Raw genomic sequence first — 21012 nt, forward strand, 5'->3', positions numbered from 1 at the left:
CCTTTGAAACCCAGGCCAGACGTCAGCTATGGGGAGACCACCGGTCCTCACTCTGATCCTCACAGAGGCCTTTCTTCTAAGTCCCACATCTCTCCATGCTTCCCATTTTGCCATCCCTCATCAACCCAGATTGAAGTTGCGTATTTTTTGTGTCGCTCTCTTATATATTGTGATTTGACGTCTTCAAAGGAAGAGTCTGTGATATATTCACTCTTTTATCTTTATAACATAATATTGGGTTTGCAGTATAGTATATGGTCAAAACATATTGAGTGAATGAATGGAAGAATGGGTGAAAGTCTAGATGGATTGATGGAGGGTGAGTTGATAAATAAATTTGTAGGTAAGTGAGTGGGAGAGTAGTCACATAGAGGTTACTTGGATAGAAGGATGGATAGGATTTAGGAATACATAGATGAATGAATAGGTGTGTGGTTTGATGAATGGATGGGAGGATAGATAGATGAATGAGTGCATGGATAGATGGATGAATTAAATAGGTTAGTGGGTAGATGGATGCATAGATGGGTGGATAGGTAAATGTTTGAGCAAATTCACCAGTTGAAAGGAAAAAGAGTTTACGAATGGGTGGATGGAATGGAGATGAATGGAAGGCTCTATGAATGGGTCAATGTGAGGAAGCGAGCACACCCACCCCCTCGTGCTTGTCTCCCTGTTGAGACAGCCTGACGGGAGAAACCGAATCAGTGAGGGTGAGGACATCCCGAGGATCCGGGACTGTGAGGGAACCCAAGATTCCAGCCTTATGTTTATAGGTGATTCTTTCCATATAGAATCTCCTCTTGGATCTCCCCATTGGATGTCCTCTTACATTGGGTTAAGATAGGCTATTTTAAGAAAGGTCTGTGTATTCCATTTTAGAGATGTAAATTGGGTCATAGAGCAGGTCAAAGCCATTGGATGTGGAATCTAGATTTCTAACTGCCAGTCTGCTACTCCTTGGTAAAGCATGCCCTGCCCTCTGCCATTGGGGCTCAAGGTGGCCTGACCAGGGACTGGCAAAGTTTATTATATAACATAGCAGAGACTGGCCTAGAATAGTGGCTAAGAGCACAGTTTTTGAAGTCAGAGAGCCTGCGTGTGATTCCTGGCTCCGCCAACATCTAGCTGTATGACCCTGGGTAAGATGTAGAATACCTCTGAGTCTCGGCCGCGGTGTCTGGCAGGAGTGGCGGGTCTGAGTGCGGGGAGCGCGTCGCCCTGGGTTAAGGGTCTGAACCACGGCATTCTCTTCCTACCTGTGGAGTTTCTGTGGCTGCCAGGGTGAGGGCTCATCTTGCTCCCCTCCGGCATGCCCTTCTGGTCTCTTGAGTCCCTGAGGGCTTAGAGTGAAGCGCGGTAGCAAAGCGGGTACGGGGGTACAGGCGAACTACTGAACCTGTCAGTTTCCTCCTCTGCCGCGCGGTGACAGCGATATTTTCCAGGGTCACCGTGAGAATAAAGCCCTGGCACAATGCCTGGCATGGGGAAGAGCCTCAGTAAATTTTAGTTCCTTTTACTTTCCTGAGAGGCAGGGGCCCGGGAGCCATGGGGCGTCAAGCCAATGACAGTCTCATTCTGGATTCAAAGGGGTTGAAAGCTTTGGTGCTCGAGATTGAGCAGTAAGAGGAGAGGGGTGAAACGATAGATTCTGGAAAAGTCAGTGGCCAAGGAAGAACACTGCCCGGCCCCAGAGCCCAGTCTGGGTGCTGGGGCTGCTGGCGACGCTTTGCCAGCCCAGCCAGGCTTAGATCCATGTGCGAGGCTCAAGGCTCCCAGGGACCTCGATTAGAATCAGAGTGCAAAGCTGGGGTGACACCTCAGAGCAAGAGTCAAGTGCTTCGGTCGGGCGTAGGGTGGCTCAGACAGTAGACTGGACACCTGTGGCCTGGAGGGCACATGGGACTCAGCTGAGGGACCTGCTCGTGGGGCTCCTAGGGCCTGGAGTGAAGGCCCATGGAGCTTCCTGCAGAGGGAAGGAGGGGCGCAGGGACCGGCTGGGCAAGGGGACAGGCAGTCAGGCTGCCCGGGCTGCCAGCAGAGGACGCCGGTGCCGCGTCCCCGCCCACGCTGTGCAGAGGGCCCTTCATCAGCTGCCGAGCTGCCGCCATTGCCAGCACCTGGGTGCAGCCTCGGGAGGTGGGGCTGGGAGCTGATTGATGAAAACACATGGACGGGAGCCACGCTCGCCCCAGTCGGCTGGCGCCTTTGGGTTTCAGACATCCAGGGCAACTCCAGCGCTTTCTCAAGGAGTCCTCCAGCCCAGGGCAGGGAACGTGCTCTTGGCTGGACTCCAGGCGCTCGCCCAAGCCAGCTCCCTTCTGGAGCCCCTTTAATTGGTCAAAGCCTGAGGTACTGCGAGGGCTCTAGACCCCAGTGAGTGGTGCAGGGGTGTGAGAATGGCAAAGGGGCCCCAAAGGTTCTGGTTTAATTCCATGGAAAAGGATGTCTGATTGGTAGGGTCTGACTGAGAATCGAAGATAATTTTGGTTTATAGTCTATATTTTGGAGGGGTATTCAGGTTCGTCTCTCTTGTACACGTATACATATGTTGTTATTATTTTATTTTTTGGCAGCCAAGTTCAAAGGATAGTAATAGAGCCCCCTGCCTGGTGTATCTGTTCCACGATAGGCCGGACCCTGGAAGGCAGACCTCCTGTGTTTCGTTTTTTCTGAAACCCTGAACTCCAAACACAGGGACTCTGGTTGACTTTGTACCTACCTGGTATTGGTCGCTTGAAGGGGTAAAAAGAACCTGTCGTGAGCCGAGGGAGCCGGGGGTGTTCCAGAGCAGGGGCGGCTCTGTGGTGTTGGGGAAGGTTCAGCTGGGAATCCAACTGCAGCCCTGAATCTGCCAGAGGACGGGGCACTGTGGACTGGCTGTGAAGGTGGCCGTGTGTCCGTCCAGCCTCTGAGGGAGGGCCAGGGAGGGACTGAAGGGCTGGGGGGCCCTTGGAGGCAGAGTCCTGTCTCTCTGGGCTGGGCCTTGGGGGCTTAGCTCGAGGTGCAGAATCGCGGAGTGGGAGGGGCCCCTGGCCCACCCTCTCAATTTTATACACTGGGAAGATGGATACTAGTGCGGAGGAGAATGTGGCGGCAGCCTACCAGAGCCCAGTGCACAGAAGTCTCATCTTGAGGCTGAGGCCTTGAGGGGAGCCGAGGACCCTGAAAACAGAAGGCAAAATTAGAATGAATGTGTACATTTTTGGGGAAAATGGTTCTGGGGAGCTTCCAATGCATTTGCAAGGCGCTTGCAGTGGAACTGGTCAGGGCAGCTGGTCTGACAGTGGGCAGACCTAACAGGGGGCAGCGATCTGAGGTGCTTCGTGGCCACTAGCACAAAGAGGGGGTGGCAGCCAGGGAAGGGAAAGTGGGCTCAGAAGGCAGCCGCGATCTGGTGCAAGCCCCCATCTGAACAGTTCTCCACCCTCCGTTGTTCTCACCCTCCACTCACCCCTTGGAGGAAATGCCAGGCCCAGCTGATGAGATGTGTCTGTGGCCAGACCAGAGCCCTTTTGTTAAGCAAACAGCAGCCCTCCATTTAGCAGAAATAGCTCTGGAGCGAAGAGAGAGTGAGTGTGTCCACAAACCCATTTGCCGTTTAGGTGTCAGAAATAAATTTTACCACTGGAGTCTGTAGCATCTGATTAGTGAATTATTCAGTTGGGATATTGCGTTCCCTCTGACCTCATTAGTAACCCTGAGGTGAGAGGGATGCATTAGAGTAACCGCCAGGCTGTCACGGAGGAGCAGAGTGGGGGCATTAAAGTGGATTAAAGTGCTTTACCAAGAACTACGGCACAACTCATAAAAACAGCGCATTGTTAAACCGGGGCTCAGCAAATAAACAGGCGGAGGCCACTGTGCGGGGGAGGGGAGGACCGTCGGACGGGGAGGAGAGGGGAGGCGGGCACACAGCTTTGTCGCATGGTTGGCAGCTCTGTCTGCCGGGTCGGTGGCACTGGGGACCGCGTCTGGGGAGAGGGTGCTCTCCCAGCCCGGCCCGACTCAGCTGACTTTTCATTAAGCCCTTTCCCAAAGCACCCGACCCCCTCCACTGTCACCCCTTTTTCCCTTTTTCGCCAGTGGGTCTTAAAGTGCCAGAGAGCTGGTAAATTTAGAGTAAACGTGACCTTATGGGACGAGCACTAGTACTGGCCTCCGACTGGGAGTTTTCCGCGTTAGTAAAATCTCCTGCTTCCACCAGTTGGTAAACGGTCAGCTGGTGGAGCTGGAGGGCTGTGCCAGTCCTGATACTCCCAGCGTTCCAGTTTTCATCTGTACCCCCCACATGGAGAGAAGACACCCCCTGAGTCTTCTAGAAGAATCTGGCTGGCCCGTGGATCATAGCAGGCTTTGGCTCAGGAGGAACCTTATCTTTTGTTCCTCCCAAGGAACCCATATCACCTTTATGAGATCCTTGGGGCTTTGCGTGTTCCAAACCCCACGCTTGACCCCCAAACCAGGCCGGCAGACCTTTGGGCCTGGCACCCTACAGAGTGAATGGGGGACGGAAGGGGAACGCGAGGGCCGCGGCCCGTTTCTGCTTCTCCACAACAAGGGCTGGGAACCTCCGGCCCTTCGTTTTGGGGAAACGGAACACGTTCCATAACCCTTAACGCACGAGGACTGTGCTTTCCTGCAGCGAGGGGATCATAAGCCTCGGATAAATTAGATAAACAGGATCTGATTCCGAAAGCTGACAGCTAACGGTTGTTACTGAGACAGCAGAGCCCAGCAACTCATCTCTGTCCACCACGGAGCGTGGCTCAGTGAGGTCAAGGTGCTGAGATCTCCTCGCTGAGGACCAGGGCGCCGACGGGGAAAGGCAAGATGGCGGGCCGCAGTGTTCCAGGTGTGGCTCCATCGACAGCGACCCTGATGGGGCTGCTGAGGGCACATCCTCTCTCCTTTGTTTGGGGATGGGGCTCCAGGCTGGAGTTCAAGGCTGTCCCAGGAGACCCAAGCCCCAGCTAGTGACCGGTGTGTTTGCAATTGTTTGTTCAGCAGCAGTCGCAAATGGATGCTAAAAGGCTTTGTGGTTCGTTGGTGGTCATGCTCCTCTCCAGCCCATTCTTCATCCGTTCCTTAGGTGAGCCACAAGCCCTCCGCTGGCAGCTCCCACTCCGCTTTCACTTGGCGCTGGGTCCTAAACCCTGTCTGCTCACAGCCCTCCATGCCAGCATCCCTGAGACCTGGAGCCCTTGCCCCGGGCCCTGTGTTTGAGAGACCCTCGGCAAGTCTGGGGGTCCTGCTGGCTTTCCCCTCAGCTCCTTGGGGAAACCGGGCAGAGCAGGTCCACATGCGATCTTGTAAGGTCCAGCGGAGCAAGTAGTTCGTTCAGAATACCCAGAAAGCACTTCATCACACAAGGAGAGAGGCCAGAGAGAGGGGCTGTCGGGAGCTCCACTGTCTTTTCACTTTGGACTTTGGGTCCAGTTGCTGATCTCACTGCAGGTCTTACGTGGAATGACTGTGTGGGTGATGACAGGAGCAGCTTTCTCCAGGCACATAACATTCTCCACGATTTGGAACGAAGGTAAAGGAAGCTAAAAGGATGTCTCTGGCTTGATGATACCTTGAGATGTCAATCTGTGCATCTTCACAGCACAGATGAACGTTGAAAACATGGTGCTCAGTGAAAGAAGCCAGACACAAAGGACCACATATTGTATGATTCCATTTATGTGAAATGTCCAGAATAGGCAAATCTATAGAGACAGAAAGACTAGTGGTTGCCAGGCACTGGGAGGTATGGGGGGACTGGGGGATGATAGCTCAGGGATGTGGGATTTCTTTTTGGAGTGTTTAAATGTTCTAAAATTGACTGGTGATGATTGCACAACTCTGTAACTATAGTAAAAGTCACTGCATTGTGTACTTTAAATGGATGACTTGTATGCCATGTGAATTACTTCTCAGTAAAGCTGTTAAAAATAATCTATGCACTTTTTTCCCCCTCCCAGGGGGTGGTTTTCCCTTTTCCTTCTCCCACTGAAGTCAGTCCCTGGCTTTGTGCTCCTTCCCCTAGGGGAGAGATGGTGGGAAATGTGAAAAGCCTGCACGTCTCATAGGCTTTTGTGCTTCGAAAGCCTAAACCATTAGGCAAAGTGAGATGAGTTATGGAGGAGGTGAGAGGGAGGAGGACAGGGCGCTTGGATATAAACAGAGTGTCATGGAGCAGCAAAGAGGGGAAGCTGGCACTCCACCCCGGGCCGGAGGGAAAGAGGAGCAGAGAGGCGTACAATTGCCAGGTCAGGGGAGACTCACGCCTCTTCGCTGGCAGTGCCCCCAGGGAGGACGCAAGGCCCCAGTCAGCTGTGTCTGCCTAGTGATGCATTTGGTGGCTCTTCCACTTGTCTCTGCTCCTCGATGTCTGGGGAGACTCGGAGGCTGGGGGTGACGCGGCACAGAGGCTGGGTGATCTGAAGTCTTGTTCGTTGACATGTCTAGCAGTCGCTGCTGGCTGTGGGTAGGGGTGCCAGCTGGTCTGTCACCCGGAACACCCTGCTATGTCTTCTGTTGTGGCTGCTTGGGCTTCCTCATGACATGGTGGCTTAGGTTCCAAAACAAGTATCTGAAGAGAATCAGACAGGCCTGGACCTCTTTTTAGGGTCACATAAGGTCACTTCTGCCATATCCGCAAGACCCCCCACCTCTCGATGGGAAGAGTTTCAAAGTTATATCATGTCATAATATGTGGAATGGAAGATACTGTTGTGATCCTCTTTAGAAAATGCAGCCTGTCATGTGAGACTGTATGCAGCCTTGAAAAAGGGTGCTTGTCTCAAGTACCATGCAGAGGGAGCAGCGAGCCATCAGACCTGAGTGGACCGTGCGGAGAGCGACGGTGAACGTTCCAGTGGCAGCCTGAGCGGACAGAGGGCTGATAGCACTCCTCACACTGCCTATGTCCCCATCATGTCTTGGCACAGCTGAGACTCAGAAACCCAGACCTAATCCCAAGGAGTATGGTGGGCAGAAAAGTCTCAAGAGGGACTAAGATCGCATTTCTGACAGCCAGGAAGAAGGGGCCTCAAGACTGGAAGTGACGTAGAGTGTTAGAATTAATGTTTGCAAATATCTTGCACACTTGGAGTCGGTAGCATGAAATTTGTGCTCGCTCTGCATTCATTCATCTCTGTAAAGAGGGAACCAAGGGGGTAAGAGACAGATGCCCAAATATGCAGGTAGGATAGAGGCTAAGTCAGTTTTACAGCCTCCTCAAGTGTCCGTTCCCCTCCCTCCCTGTCCCCGGCATGGCGAGATTACGTGCACGATGTGTGATATGTCACATGTGGGTGCACTCTGTAGCTTCGTGCCTGAAACGTGGTGAAGCTCGGCATACGTGAGTCATTGTCATTGTTCCTGAAGCCAAGTGGCCAAGATTTAGCTTGTGAGCTGGAAAGTGGCCCTGCTTGAGTCCAAAAGAGTCATATTCCTTCCAGGGCCTCAGAAGGTTGTCCAGAGCCACCAGTCTCTTCCCTGTCACATGAGAACAACCTGCCTGTTTTCTGCTCAGTGGTTCTCAATGAGGGGTGGTTTTGCCCCCCAGGGGTCATTTGGCAATATCTGGAGACATTTTACATTGTCACAGCTCTGAGGGTATGCTACGGGCATCTCGTGGGCAGAGCCCAGGGATGCTACTTTACATCCTGCAGTGAATGGTCATCCCCCACAACAAAGGACGGTCCAGCCCAAACTGTCGGTAGTGCCAAAGTGGTCCAGGGGTCGTAGGAAGCAGATCTCTAAAGGAAATCTGGAAACATTTGCCCGCTCTTACTCTCCTAACAGAATGACATCTCTGCCCTCACCCTAAGGTGGTGATATTTTTCACCATATTCCAGAAGGCCAGCCAGGCGGAGTTCCTTGGAAGTACTAGATTTGAATCTGTGGGTGATTTCTTTTTGCCTTTTGCAATCCTTCCTACACCAAATGTAATTTTTTATTTTTAAGACATCATAAAATCTGCCTGCCTTATAGACCAAAAACGTTATCTAGCGGTACAGCGAGTTTTGTGAATGGAAAAGGGGTGACTACTGGACAGGTAAAAGGGAGGTGGGATCAGGGTCCAGGTTACTCACCTCGGGCCCAGGAGCAGTGTGTGGAGAAACTGAAAAGGCAAATCTAGAATGAGTCGTTGGTACGGGTTGCAGGGGTGGCCAGGAAGGGGTGGTTGGGAGAGGCTTGAAGATGGAAGCGTAGGAGGACACAGCCTCTGGGCGAGCGGGAGGGCTGGTCGGGGCTCTTCGGCCGTGTGTGCAAAGGGAGACCGGTGCTAGGAATTGCGGGGACCAGAGGTGGAGAGGCAGGGTGGCTTTGTGAAGCTCAGGTAGACTGGAGAATGGACTTGGCTTCCTTAAAATCAGGGAAGGATCTGAGATGAAGAAAGAAAGGCAGAGAAAGACAAAAAGAGGGAAGGATGTGAGAGGAGAAAGAGGGAGGGCGGTGGGTGGTAGACAGCACCGTCTGCCAGTGGGGGAAGCAAAGGGATCACATGGGACAGTGGACACCTGTGTGAGCCTGGGAATGACCCAGCGTCCCGTTTTGTCCCAGGTCTCTGTACATCTAGCCAAGGAGCTTTCTTTGCATCTCAGACTGGCTGGCAGGGGGTGCTCTGCTTGGCCTGACTCCTGAAGACGAGGTGCGAAGGGAAGCAGGGGGCAAGAGCAGGGTCAGAATATTCGGGAGAGCGCCCCGAGGCCCTAGAAGTCTGGGCACAGCCAGGGGTGCAGCCCAGGAGCCTCCTGTCCTCCATGCCAGTTCCTCGTGTTCAGGGACGGAGCCGTTTTTCTGACAAAGACACATGGCGGAAGCCATAGGAGCCCCCCTCCCCTCGCTTGGAGAGCTGTCTCCAAGCCCCTGTCTGTTCCTGGGAGAAGACTGGCAGAGGGAGCCTGCCTGCAGGGGAGGAGGGTGCAGGGCAGGGAGGAGGCTCGTGCTCCTCCCTGGCACTTGCTATTTCGGACCCACCGAAAGTCTGTTCCCCCTGGGTCTCCACTCAAATGCTACTGACAAGACTCCTCACAGCGATCTCTTTACTTAACCCCTTTCGCTGGGCCATCTGTTCAGAACTCTGATGTACGCTCCTCCTCGGAGCAGAATCGCGTTATTCAGGCTCCTCGCCTGGCACAGAATCTGTCCTTCACGGCTGCCCCTGCCCCACTCAGCAGAGCCCAGCCACTTGCTCACGTCCCGAGTGACATGGATACTGGCAGGCCCGTGGGCGAGTGGATCGCAGTTGAGCAAAAATTGCTGGAAGCCTGGTTCCCTGCTCACCCTCCCTTCAGCTCTGAGCTTATGCCTCGCCTCCGTCTACTCCCTCGAGCTGGCTTGGGCAAGCGCCCCTCCGCTGTGTTCCTGCGGTGCCTTGCCGTTCTCCGTCACACTGGGCGGGGGCCTGGGCCGCCACCCCACATTTCACGCCACACCCTGATCCTTCTGCGGAGTCTTTGAGGGGCCGGTCTCCCTCCCGTGGGTTCTTCAAGCTCCCAGAAAGCCTCACCCTCCTGCCCCGCAGACACGCGCTCCCTTCGCTCCTGGCCTTTGTCTCCTTGGCTAGTCCCATCTTTCGGAACAGGTTTTCTGGAGCAGTGCTATTCAACAGCAGTTTCTGCTGTGATGGAAGTGTGTATCTATCTGCACTCTCCGATGATAGCCACTAGCCACATGTGGCCGCCGAGCCCCTGAAATGTGGCCAGTGGGACCAGGCAACTATACTTTTAAATTAAATTCAATTTTAATTGACTTAAATGTAAACTTACATGGTCCCAGAGCAGCAGCAGCAGCTGCACCTGGGAATGTGTTAGAAGTGCAGACTCTTGGGCCTCGCCCCTGACCTCCTGGATCTGACTCCCTGGGATGTGGCCGGCAGGCTGGGTTTGGGCCAGCCCTGCAGGTGGTGTTTATGCGCAGTGGATTTCAGGAAGCACTAATCTAGAGCTAGCTCCTTGGGAAGCCCTACTCATCTCTGGGTGGCTCCCACCCCGTCGCCTGGACTTTGGCAAGCCGGGGTTCCAGAAGGCAGTTCTGACCTGCCTGTGGGGCCACTCTGAGTTCGCTGTCCACACCTCAGGCAGAGAAGGCAAAACTGGCCTTGGCTGGTGCTTCTCACACACCCCCATAGCAGGCACCAGGCTGTGGGAAGTTCTGAATAATGAATGCAGCGGAGAGGGGCGCTGGCTTTTTCCATTCGCTCGCTGAGCGCCTTCCCCTGTGGGTGAGGTGCACAGTCATCACCCACCCCGGGAGCGAGCTTCCCCGTGAGAACAGGCCTCGCCCCCCCCCTTCCTCCCTCATCCACAGGAGGCTGCTAGCCGGCTGGGGCGGCTGCGAGCCATGCCCGAGAGCTCCAAACAAGGTGCCGCAGGGTGTCCAGCGACACAGCGGCCAAGGTCTTGGCGTTCCTTTTTTTTTCTAGTCAACGTCTGTTGAGCTTATCTTCGAGGTACTAGGGCGAGTGGTTAGTGGTGCTTGCCCTTCACAGCAGTCCCGTGACTTGGTGGTGTTATCTGTGTTTCTTAAAAGAGAGGCCCAAGGCTCAGAGAAGTTACGTGACTTGCCCAAGGTCAGTAGCTAGTCGGTCTGATTCCAAAGCCCAAGCTTTTCCCCGCAGCCCCATACGCGCCTCCTCAGACAGCAGGTGAGCGGTGGGCTCCGCTTTGGAGCGCCGAGAAGAATGTGGACCAACAGGGGTGTCAGCTTCTGCGAGTGCCCAGCAAGCTCTCTGGCGAGCCAAAATCTCTGAGCCAGTGATTGAAAACTGGAAGATGCTTAATTGCTTTGAATCTTACCTAGGGAACTTTCTCTGTGATTCATTTAATATCAGATCATGTTGAAACCCTCACCCTGTTCCTTCTCCCTGTGTCTCCTCCGGATCTTTGTGGCTGTCTCCCCACTAAGGAGAGCTGGAGCTGGGCGCTGAGTACGGTGCTTCTGGCTCTGGCTGCGGTCATGGGAGCGGCGTGCACAAGCGCTGGTCTGCCCGAGGTTAGAGGCTGGGAGGAGCTGCCCAGAGTGTCTGGGTACAAGGGGAGTGACGTTGTCTAGCATGGGGCACCTTTTGGCACCTGGCCTTGGTGGCCAGAGTGTGACCCCTTCCTGAGACCTCAGAGTCCCTAGGAGAGTTTAGTCCCTTCCTCTCCAGGAAGGTCCCACGTGACCCTCTAGCACCTTCCACGTCTGTGCTGCCTCGTTTCAACCCGCACTCACTTGCCTGCCACCCCTTTGTGTCCCCTTTCCCGGCTCCTATCCTGCTCTGCCATCTTTGTCTCCTCTCCCTCATGCTCTTGGCACAGACTGTCCCTGGGTCTGATGACACTAGCTGGCTCAGTGGCCTCTTGTTTCCTTCTGAGTGTCTGTGTCCCCTTTGAAGTTTGCCTTCTGCCTCTGGATGGAGGATGGGGTCAAGGGGATGGTCAAGGTGTGAATGAGTTTGACAGCCAGGCCAGGAGTGACTGCAGGCGGCCTAGGGGAGAGGTGGCGGCTCAGCCTCCGCTTTTCCCCTTGTGGCCAGTAGGTGGTGCTAGATGCCAGCCGAGGCCCAGCTGGGGCCTTGGAGGAGCAAACCGCAGGCCTGGCTTACAGGAAAGGGCTCTCTCTGCCTGCCAAGCAGCCCTCTGGATGGGACGCAAGGTGCCGTGACCGGAGGGCTGACTCAGGACACAGGAGGGGCCAGGAGAATGCAGTCATTCCTCTGCACTAGACCCCATGGCCGTTAGGCGGGTCTCCCCTCTGCAAACTGGGAATGAGTTGAAAAGAGCACCTGCCTTGCCCTTTCCTCCCCACGTTGATGAGAACGACTGGAATACGGGGACTTGCTCACTTTCACTCCCTCTAAGCAGGGGTAGGCCCTGCCCCCTGGGGGTGCTCGCGGCAGCTTTACTTCACCCTGCTGGGGCACTTCACACATGACAGAGTGAGTGGTTCCCACCACTCCTTTCCTCAGGAGGCTGTCGGCTCCCGGAGGCCATCTTCAAGTCCCCTCCACGTTTCGTGTCCCCAGCGCCTGCCCAGGGCGGCGCACAGCACATGCTCAGTACCTGAGCGCATGGCCAAGCGAAGGAGCCCGTGGCTGCAGGGACTGTGTTGCCCGTCCCCCTGGGAGATCTTTAACGCGGGTCGTCCCTCGGGCTGGGGGCAGCAGTGGGAAGGACGCCTCGAAGCCCCGCTGGAAGCCAGGCACGTAGCACAGACCCCATACCTGTCTGTTGAATGGGCTTCATTTTCCTTCAGTTGATGCATGACCACGGTGTGTCAGGTACGTCTCTCTCAGTGAAGGACCGTCCCCACACCCCTCCAAGATGAGGGACGACATGCAGCCCGGGTGCAGTGATGCTGGACTTCGAGGCGAGGCCAGTCAGCAGGTGGAAAGGGAGGCCTTGCTGGGAGCCATGCTGGCGGGCTCACTGGGCACAGCGGTACATGGAGAGAGTGGACATCGTCTAGGCTGGGCAGGGACCCAGCATTGAAGCCATGTTGGCAGTTGCTCCTTAGGCAAAAATTATTTTTCTCCAGGTGAGACTTGAACTCTGTAGAGTGTGCAATGCCATTGAAGGCTTGCATAATGTAGGCTGATCGAACTTGCAGCTGATGTGAATGAGGCAAGGGGTCGGGGATGAAGCAACGAGGTGTGGGATAGCAGAGATGGGAGCGAGGTTCTGCCCCAGAAGCCAGCCGGAGCGGGTGGGCGGGGGCTTCGCTTCAGATGTGCCTGGGTGAAGACCTTGGTGCTTCTTATCGACATAAGTCAGCGTGGGATGGTTGCAGTGAAGATGCCTTTGTGCTCAGAGTGAGGGTCCGAGCTCCAGCCTGCTCTGGCCAAAGACTCTTGGAATGTTCCATTCAGTTCTAGGGACTTTTACATGCGATTCATTTAATTCCAGCTTCTGTTAAAACCCTCACCTTTGTTCTCTCTCTCTTTGTCACCTTCCAATCTTTACTGCTATCTCCTAACTAAGAGCCAGCGCTGCCTTTTGAAAGACAGGATGTGCTGACACAGATGCCGAGGGGAGCGAGCGGGACAAGGAGACTCTAAACCGCTGACGAGAGAAACCACTGAAGGAACCCAAGCTCCTTCTGGGGGAAGAGCTGGGCCTGGGGAGCATGCGGCTCGAATGAGCGAGTCAGCTTGTGTTGGGGTGACCAGCCGAGCAGACATGACATCGTCCCCACAGAAGGGGGTGAGTTCCTGGAGGTTTGCAGGTCCAGGGCTGGGATGCGTTTAAAGCCCCTGCGTTCCCTTTTGGGCCCAGGAGACTAAGAACAAGTCTCTCTCCACCCCTCTGCTCCCTGAGGCTTCCTTGGGGCCACTTAGTGTAGCCTGCAGCAGCTGTACAGGTCAGTGGCCTCACAGCTCCGCCTCTTACTGGCCCTGTGACTGTGCCCGCTACTTGGCAAGTCTAGACTGCTAATTGTACTAATTCCTTTGGGTCTCTGGGTGAGGGCCAGGGCTCATGGGTTCTAGAGGCACGACAGCCCGGATGCATAGGCTTCTGCCGCTCCCCTCCTGCTCCCTTCCCAACAAGGACCCAGGGTTCCAATCCTAGCTCTGTGATCCTGGGCAAGTCAGGCGACCTCTCTGAACCTCAGCACAGGTGCTTGCTGCGGGGTGGCAGGTCCCCTTTACATGGGCCGTCCCTAGGAGCCACCCTCTCCACCCCTCATACTGTAGTATGAAGCACCTGCCACCAGACACTGTTGGGTTGTGGCCCAGCCACATCTGTTTGGTTGGGTTAGGGTGACTGACCTGCCTGGTGTGCCCTGGTTGCGGGACTTTCAGTGCCGAAACCTGGAGAGTCCTGGACAAAGCAGGGCAAGTCAGTCCCGTAGCTGGAGTCCCCATCCATCTCCCTCTTCCTCTGCCGCCTGGCCAGTCCTGCTGTCGGCCCTCAGCCCATGATTCGCTGAAGGACGGCTTGGGGATGACGATGAGGACTGATGCTCTGTGCCTTCGTTCAGCACTGCCTGACGCTCCCCTACTCCCAGAGCTCAGGAGCCAGGAGCAGCATGTTTCAAGGTGTAGGTTTGCCTTCTCCTTCTCCTTTGGCAATCATTCCCCGTCCCCACCCACCCCTCTGCCAGAATGTCTAATGAATTTTGAAAGGGACCTGGCTTTTCCCCTCGATTCATCCCGTATCGGGAGCCAGTGCCTTGTGTCCACTGCCAGAGAGAGAAGGAGGAGCTGCACACGCGGGCCGACCTGGTGGGGGCACCAGCCTCTGCCTTCTGTAGCCCCAGCAAACACTGGTGGCCATGTGGCCTCTATGTGCCCGGGTCCTGTTCTTGCAAATGCCCCATTCTTCCAGGATATGTGAAGTCGATGTCGGGCTCATCATGTGACTTTCCTTGGAGCAAGGACATTATTGTGGTTGCCGGTTCCATTCTCAGATATTTTTACTTCCTTTCAAGTTGTCCCAAGGCCCTGCGGGAACACAAGGCCAGTTTCCCAATGAACACGGGGTCCCACATGGCTGAGGCCCCTTCTGTAGAAGCACCAGCTCCAACAGAGTTAGACAATGGATTCAGCCCCATCTGTCTTTGACTGAAAATTCTGTCCAAAGACCACACTGCCCAGTTTGCAAGTTGTGTCTCTGGGATCCGAAGGAAGACCCTGCGGGGATAGAGGGTGGGGGAAAGGAGCGAAAAGGAAACGTAATTTTCTGGTTTGATTCTCTAGTTCAACTCAGTGTGTATTAGATCAACACCGGCACTGGGTTCTGTGCCAATACGCTGGCCTTGGTTTCAGGGAACCTAGAGTTCGGGGTGTGGGAGGAGGCAGAAATAGGCATGGCCACCTCCGTGCCAGGGCCAGCGCTGGTCCATGCTGTGACAGGCAGTGGGCTGGCTCCCTCTGAGCAGACAGGGATGGGGAGGGTAGTTGGAGAACCTGGGGAGGCTTGTTAAGGAGGTCAGACATCCAGGGCTTTGGAAGCAAGGCGGGATTTCAACAGGTAGAGGCCGCGGGGGCACAAAGAACGAAAGTGCAGAGATGGGTAAGGGCAGGGACAGGTGAGGCATGAAATCAGCTGGAGCCTGGGCTCTGGGGACCAGGGCCGTCTCGTGGCCAGGAGGCTGAAAATGGAGGTCGGGAGCCTGGAAAGAGCTGGATGCTGGACGGTGGAGCCTGGAGTGGAGTCCTGTGGGCATTGGGGATCCATGGATGGTTTTAAGTCAGGGGAGAGCTGAAAGCGTAGCCGTCTTTTGACAAAATGTCAGCCTCCCTGTGACTTGCACTCCGTGCTGTCTTTTCCTCTTTGTTCTTTAATGAGGAGCTGGACCAGCCTTTCCTGCACAGAGAGCAGCCTGGTCCTTTCTGCTCATGTGGAGGAGGGAGGCCTTGACTGTTGGCCCCACTCCACTCCGAGGCCTGGAGTTAGCCTGTCTAGGCCTCACCTGTCCGAGACAGAATCTGTTTCCCCAGAGCCCCTGAGCAGAAAGTTCAACTTGGCACCTTCCACGTGGAACAGACAGGTCTTCTGAGCCCTGGCCGTCCTCCTTCCCTCCTCTGCTTGCACCTGTCTTCCTCCATGCTTCTTTCCTGTCTCCCCTTTCTCTTCTTCCTGGCCTTGCTCACCTCCTACCCCTCCCTCCACCAGATGCGCTGCCCTCTGACCTCTTAAGAGCTGGGGCTTTGAGCTCACACCACCCAAGTTAGCTCCTGGCTCCCTCACTGTATAGTTTCAGGCTTAAGCTCTCTGCATGCCTGGTTCTTCACCTGTGAAAGAGGGATAACGAGAAACCTCACCGAGGGTTAGGAGTGCACCAGTGCCGGTACCAATTGCTCTTCTTTCCACTTCCTGCTCAGGTTGGCTCTTGGCCCTTAGGAGAGGCAGGCCGCTTCGGCTGGGGAGCCAGTAGGCAGCTTCAGGTGGTGTGGGGCTCCTCACTGAGCTTCTCAGGATGCTACTGGCCTTATAAATTGCCTCCCTGTGTCCCTTACAGGATAACGAAGGGCATATATCGAGAGTTGTCAGCGTTAATTTCCATCCTTAGGTGGACAGCATCCTGTCCTAGCTAGGCTCCAGGCCTATCTGTGGAGGACTGGGTCCCTAAAGTCAGGAGGCTGATGGGCTGGGGCTGAGGGGTTCAGTTCAGGCCAGAGACAGACCCCAGTGGGGCCACGGAGCTGCACGAGAGGGAGTCTGCATGTGCTGTGAGTCCCACATGTATCTGTTCCCCTGGCCCATCTGGCCCACATCAGGCCTGGGGCAGAAATCAGGAGCTATCAGACAGGTGGTGACTAGATCCTTCTCCTGAATGCCAGGCTGCAGGAGGAGACGTAGGCTTCCCAGGGGCTATCTCTACCAGAAATGGAAGAGGGAGGGTCTTCTACCAGGAGCCTTGGGCAGACAGACCCCCACAAGAGTGCCGCCCCCTTCTCCTCCTTCTAGGGCCTGGGAGGGACCAGAAACAAGGCTAGCCTAAGAGTCAACAAAGACAGCTTAGCTTGCAAGTTATACCACAGAACCTCAGGACTGGGGCAAGAGGGCCCTCGACTTCCGCCACGCCCAGCTAGCAGGCTTGTCCCAACTGGGAGGGGTTTTTCAAATCCCCGTTTCAATCTGCCCATTTGACAGAAAAGGAAAAGAAAGAGCCAGGTGGTACCAAACTTGGTTACTAGGGTCTTACCAGCAGCTGGAAAAGGTGTTCATGTACACAGAACTGGTGCCCAGCAAACAGAAGAACTAACAAATAAAAACAGACAAATGGACAACTCTTCCCAATCAAACACTCCTGGTGTTTACCAAGAGTCACAGGTGACAGTTAGTTAGCTGGGCTGGCAGAGTAGGAGCTGTGTGAGACCTGAGTGCAAGTCCGACCTTCCCACAATCTTGCCTAGCCTGTGGCATGCCCTTTGTAGTCTCTGGGATGCTCCAGGATTCTTCTTCTTCATTCTCACTTGCTCCATCAGAAGTGAGGGATGCTGGAAGTGAGAGGATATTCCTATCCTGCCCCACTGTAGCCCAAGAGTCAGCTGGAGAGGAACAGGAGGCCTTTCTGCCCACTGGCCCCTGGCACAGAATCAGCAAATTGGCCGTCCTTAGGAAAGGTCAGCTGAATCAGCCCCCCTGCAAGAAACATTCTTGGTATTTTTAGAAGCTCTTCAAGCGTATGCTCCTGAGCTCAGCAGGAGGCACTCATAGCCTTTGCCCATTCAGCCTAGTCCCAGCCCAGCCCCGGCTCGGCCCAGGTCAGCCCCAGCCCAGTCCAACCTCACTCTCTCAGAGCTCAGGCTAGTGAAAGTAGCTGCCTCTAAGCAGCAGTTGATATAATCATTCAGTGGGTCTTGGTGGGTATAGCCTGACCTCTTTGGACTGTATAATATGACCTTGAGATCCCATCCGCTTCACGGCCCAAAGTCTATCATATGACCTTGAGAAAGTCATGTCCCCACATTATTCCCATCTGTACAATGGAGAGGTCATCACATTTACCTGCAGATCCATTTTGGAAAGGAGACAGGATAAATAGAAATTCAATAAATACTCATAATTGCTGTACTCTTGAATTCTGGGTAATAGTAATAAGACCTGAGTGAGGTCGTAGTGGAGAATTTTGTGTTCCTTGGAGAAAGATGCCTAGAGAGATGATATCATAAAAATCTCTCAAAAAAATCCTTCTGTGCTAAAAGGTAGCTTTCCATTTGGGGAGAGAGAGATGTGATCCAGGAGGGGCCAGCTGTGTTTAGGACACGAGGTTCTGAGAGCTCTAGCCAAAATCTGTATTTTGTGTTTTTTGTTTTGTTTTTGTGCTTGTGTTTTATTTTTTGAATGGTAGAATGATGCCTTAGAATAGAAGTCTGTGGCTCTGGTCCTAACTAGTCGTGCGGACTTGGGGACATAACAGTCTCTCGGGCCTAATTTTTCTACCTATAAAATGGCAGGGATGAGGGAGAAAGGGTCTGGATTAAATGTGTGCTTTTTCAAGTAAGTTTCCATGGAGGGTTTTCTGTCAAAACACCAGGGGTCTTTGAGGACACAGGGGCAGTAAGCATAGCGTGCGTTTTCCAGGAGCACCCATTTTCCTGCACGGAGAGGTTTTAAAATGTTAGTTTATACCAAAACATATGACGTATTATGCAGTAGAATGACACGCATAAATTTAAAAAACAAAATGTGAGACTTTAAGGAAGTTTCATACCTGCTGTAGCCCTTCCCTGTCTCCCCGTTTTACCTCCCCTGTCCATGGGGTGGGGTTCATTTTCTTCTCTGCCAGGGATTCTGGTTGGAGAAGTGTGAGGTGACAAACACCGGACTGGTTAATCCCTAAGGGCCCCCCCCCAAATGTTAGCATTCTATAATTGTATAATTTGCTATATTATTATTATTATTATTATTTTTTGGTATGTGTGTGGAAGAAGATGTTTTCATGATAAACTGACCTTATTGAAAGACAATTTCATGTCTTTTGTCTTCTTCCTGATATCCCAGGACTAGAAGCTTCCAGTGGACTTGGAAGTTGAAAGGAAAGGGGATTGTCTCCCTTCGCCAATAGAGAGTGCAGAGAGAAAAGTGGGAGTCAGGAAGTGGGGTTGATATTTAAAATGTTCTGTTTCGTAATCTTCACATCTGAGAGCTAACAGAATAAAAGCATGGCTTCTAGCTCAGTCTGGCACAGGGGATGAGGAGCCCCTTATTAAGCAGCCTCATTTGCCCCAGGCCCCAGTGGTTGCCTTAACCACACACGACACCACCCAGGCACCCTCGGGCCCTGCCCTCCTCCCCCAGCTGCACAAAGATGTGTGCACCCCGCACCCTCTGAATGGTTGCCCACCCACCACCCGGCTCCCCCATGCTCCCATGCACAGATACCCCCATGGACTGGAGGCTCCCGTCGAACCCGCTGTTGCCCACACTTCCCCCAGGCTTCAAGCACACACTTGCTCACCTTGTGTAAGATCAAAAATAAACTCCCTCTGGAATCTGTTCAAAGGCTAATGTGTATCTTCTCTTAATTATTGATTTGTTTATTACAGACACCTGGGTAGGACATTCTGTGTGGCCGCTATGCCACGAGCCCACCTCCAGGACTCTTCCCCTTCACCGGGAGGAAGTTGGGACAGTCTCCTTTTACGGGGAGGGGAGGTAGGGGTAGAGGGTGCAACCCGCAAGGCAGGTAGCGGACTAGCCATCACCTTAAGCTGCACTAGCCCAGGTTCACCCCTTCTGTTCCCTTTGATAGGAGAAAACTCTGGCAGAGGGCTGTTGGGGTGCAGAAGGCCAGGGTCATTACTCTCCCCTGTGGCAGCCACAGCCTCGCCTTTCCTCACTGCCTCACTAGGGGGCAGTTTGACTTAAGAAGTGGTTCCGTGTAGTGGTTAGGGTTTACAACCTGGCTCGTATCGCGTACCACCTGGATGATCTTGGGCACATGATTTAACCTCTCCATTCTGTTTTCTCGTCTGTAAAACAGGGCATTTGTGAGGATTCAGTGGAATCATGCCTGGAAAGAGTGTAAAAAAATGCTCCGTACAGCAGTCGATATGTGATGGATGCAGCTGTCATCATCATCATCATCGTCATCACTCTGCTCATCTTCATCTCCGGAGCCCTGGGATTGTAGGAGATGACCTGTGGTGGCCCTGGGTGAAGCTCCTCTTTTAGCGTGTGGTTGCAGCCTTTGGCAGCCCCTGCACCATCTAAGCACAGCTGGGGCACAAGAGGTCACATCTTCAGGTGAGTGCCCTGGGGAAGGGGAGCATACAGTCTGTCACTGCTGAGAAAGCATAGCTTCCAGGGCCCCTGGGAAAGCGTCACAGCCATTCATCCATCCATGAGGTTAGGCTCCTGGGTACTTTCTTGGAGTCCTGAGGATGGCTCTAGAATTTGACATCAGGAAGAGGGCATCCAAGGGGAAGACCTAGTGTCTCATCTTCTGAGGGTCATCTGGCTTCCACCAGGTGGATGTATCTATGGTATCTTCCAGGTGTCTCCAGGCCAGGCCTCCGGGACGCCCTTCCTATACCGTACCCTTATCCCATAGCTCTGGGCGTCTGACCCCGGCTTCTGCCAGGGCTCACAGGGCTGGTTCCCACCTCCCACCACTGCCACCTTCATTCCCTGTCCCACCCCCATCCCGGAACTCCCTGGGCTGGGCTTTTGTTCCCTGGTTCCCAGGCAGTGCAGCTGGTGCTGTGGGCTGGGGAGGGGGTGGAGGACATGGCAGAAAGCCTGTGGGAGGGAGCTGTCTCTTAGTTCCAAAGGCGAGCATGGCTCCTCTTCCCCCCTCCCCCAACACTACGCTTCTGCTTCTCCCCAGTTCCCACGCTGGTGTCTCAGCAAATAAGACTGATTTTTTGGGGGGTGGGGGTGGGGGTGGGGGAGGGTGATTTCCACTTGCTCTCGATACCCACTTAGATTCGTGTGGATGCACTGTTCCCAGTGACGGTAGCAGATTTGGTGATTTCTTGCTTTGAGCCCCAGGTCTGTTGGCAGCCTCCCCTCCTCCAAGCCTGAGGACTTTGGGGCCCTGCCTCCCCAGCCCTCCAAACTGTCAGAGGTCTGTGTCGTTAAAAGAAACAGAAGCCAGGATGGTTTCTAGCAAGCAGGGAGGGCAGAGCCTGTGAGCACCCTAATATGGGGGCTGGACCATCTGGTAAAGGGTGGGCCCTCTAAGGAAGAATAGAAAGAGAAAGAAGGGAAGGGATAGTTACTACGTGCGGAGCCCGGGGCTAGGTGCGTTATGTACTTTTTATGACTGCATTCCCAAACCACCTCGCTCAGGAATGTCCATGAGCAATATGCAAGAGCACTTGTTTCAGGTGAGACGTCGGGCCCAGGTCTCCAGCCAGTAGGTGCTGGAGGTGGGGTCTGAACCGGCTCTGCGGGGGACCGATGCTCCTGCTTCCGCGGTCCCTCTGAGGAGAGAACGCACTGCGTGGTGGGGTTGGAGGCTGTTGCCTTGGTGCCTCCCCCACTCTGAGACCGTCGGGGGGCGGATACCTGTAGGTGGGCTAGGTATGAAACACCGATGGCGTGCACAATGGTCCTGGTATCCGCCGGCTGGCCAGCA

The 21012-nt window shown here is 54.3% G+C and overlaps 1 protein-coding gene across 1 annotated transcript in view; it reads left to right on the plus strand.

The window, feature by feature from the left end:
* The window catches only part of NTRK3 (neurotrophic receptor tyrosine kinase 3), a 426694-nt gene that overhangs the window by 81673 nt on the left and 324009 nt on the right, over window positions 1-21012 (plus strand). The window contains exon 4 of the mRNA XM_036231977.1: window positions 19414-19676. The gene's annotated coding sequence lies outside the window, so the exon portion shown is untranslated. The remainder of the gene's footprint in view (window positions 1-19413; window positions 19677-21012) is intronic.

The sequence above is a fragment of the Rousettus aegyptiacus genome, unplaced genomic scaffold, assembly GCF_014176215.1.
Source record: "Rousettus aegyptiacus isolate mRouAeg1 unplaced genomic scaffold, mRouAeg1.p scaffold_m13_p_14, whole genome shotgun sequence".
NCBI lineage: Eukaryota > Metazoa > Chordata > Mammalia > Chiroptera > Pteropodidae > Rousettus > Rousettus aegyptiacus.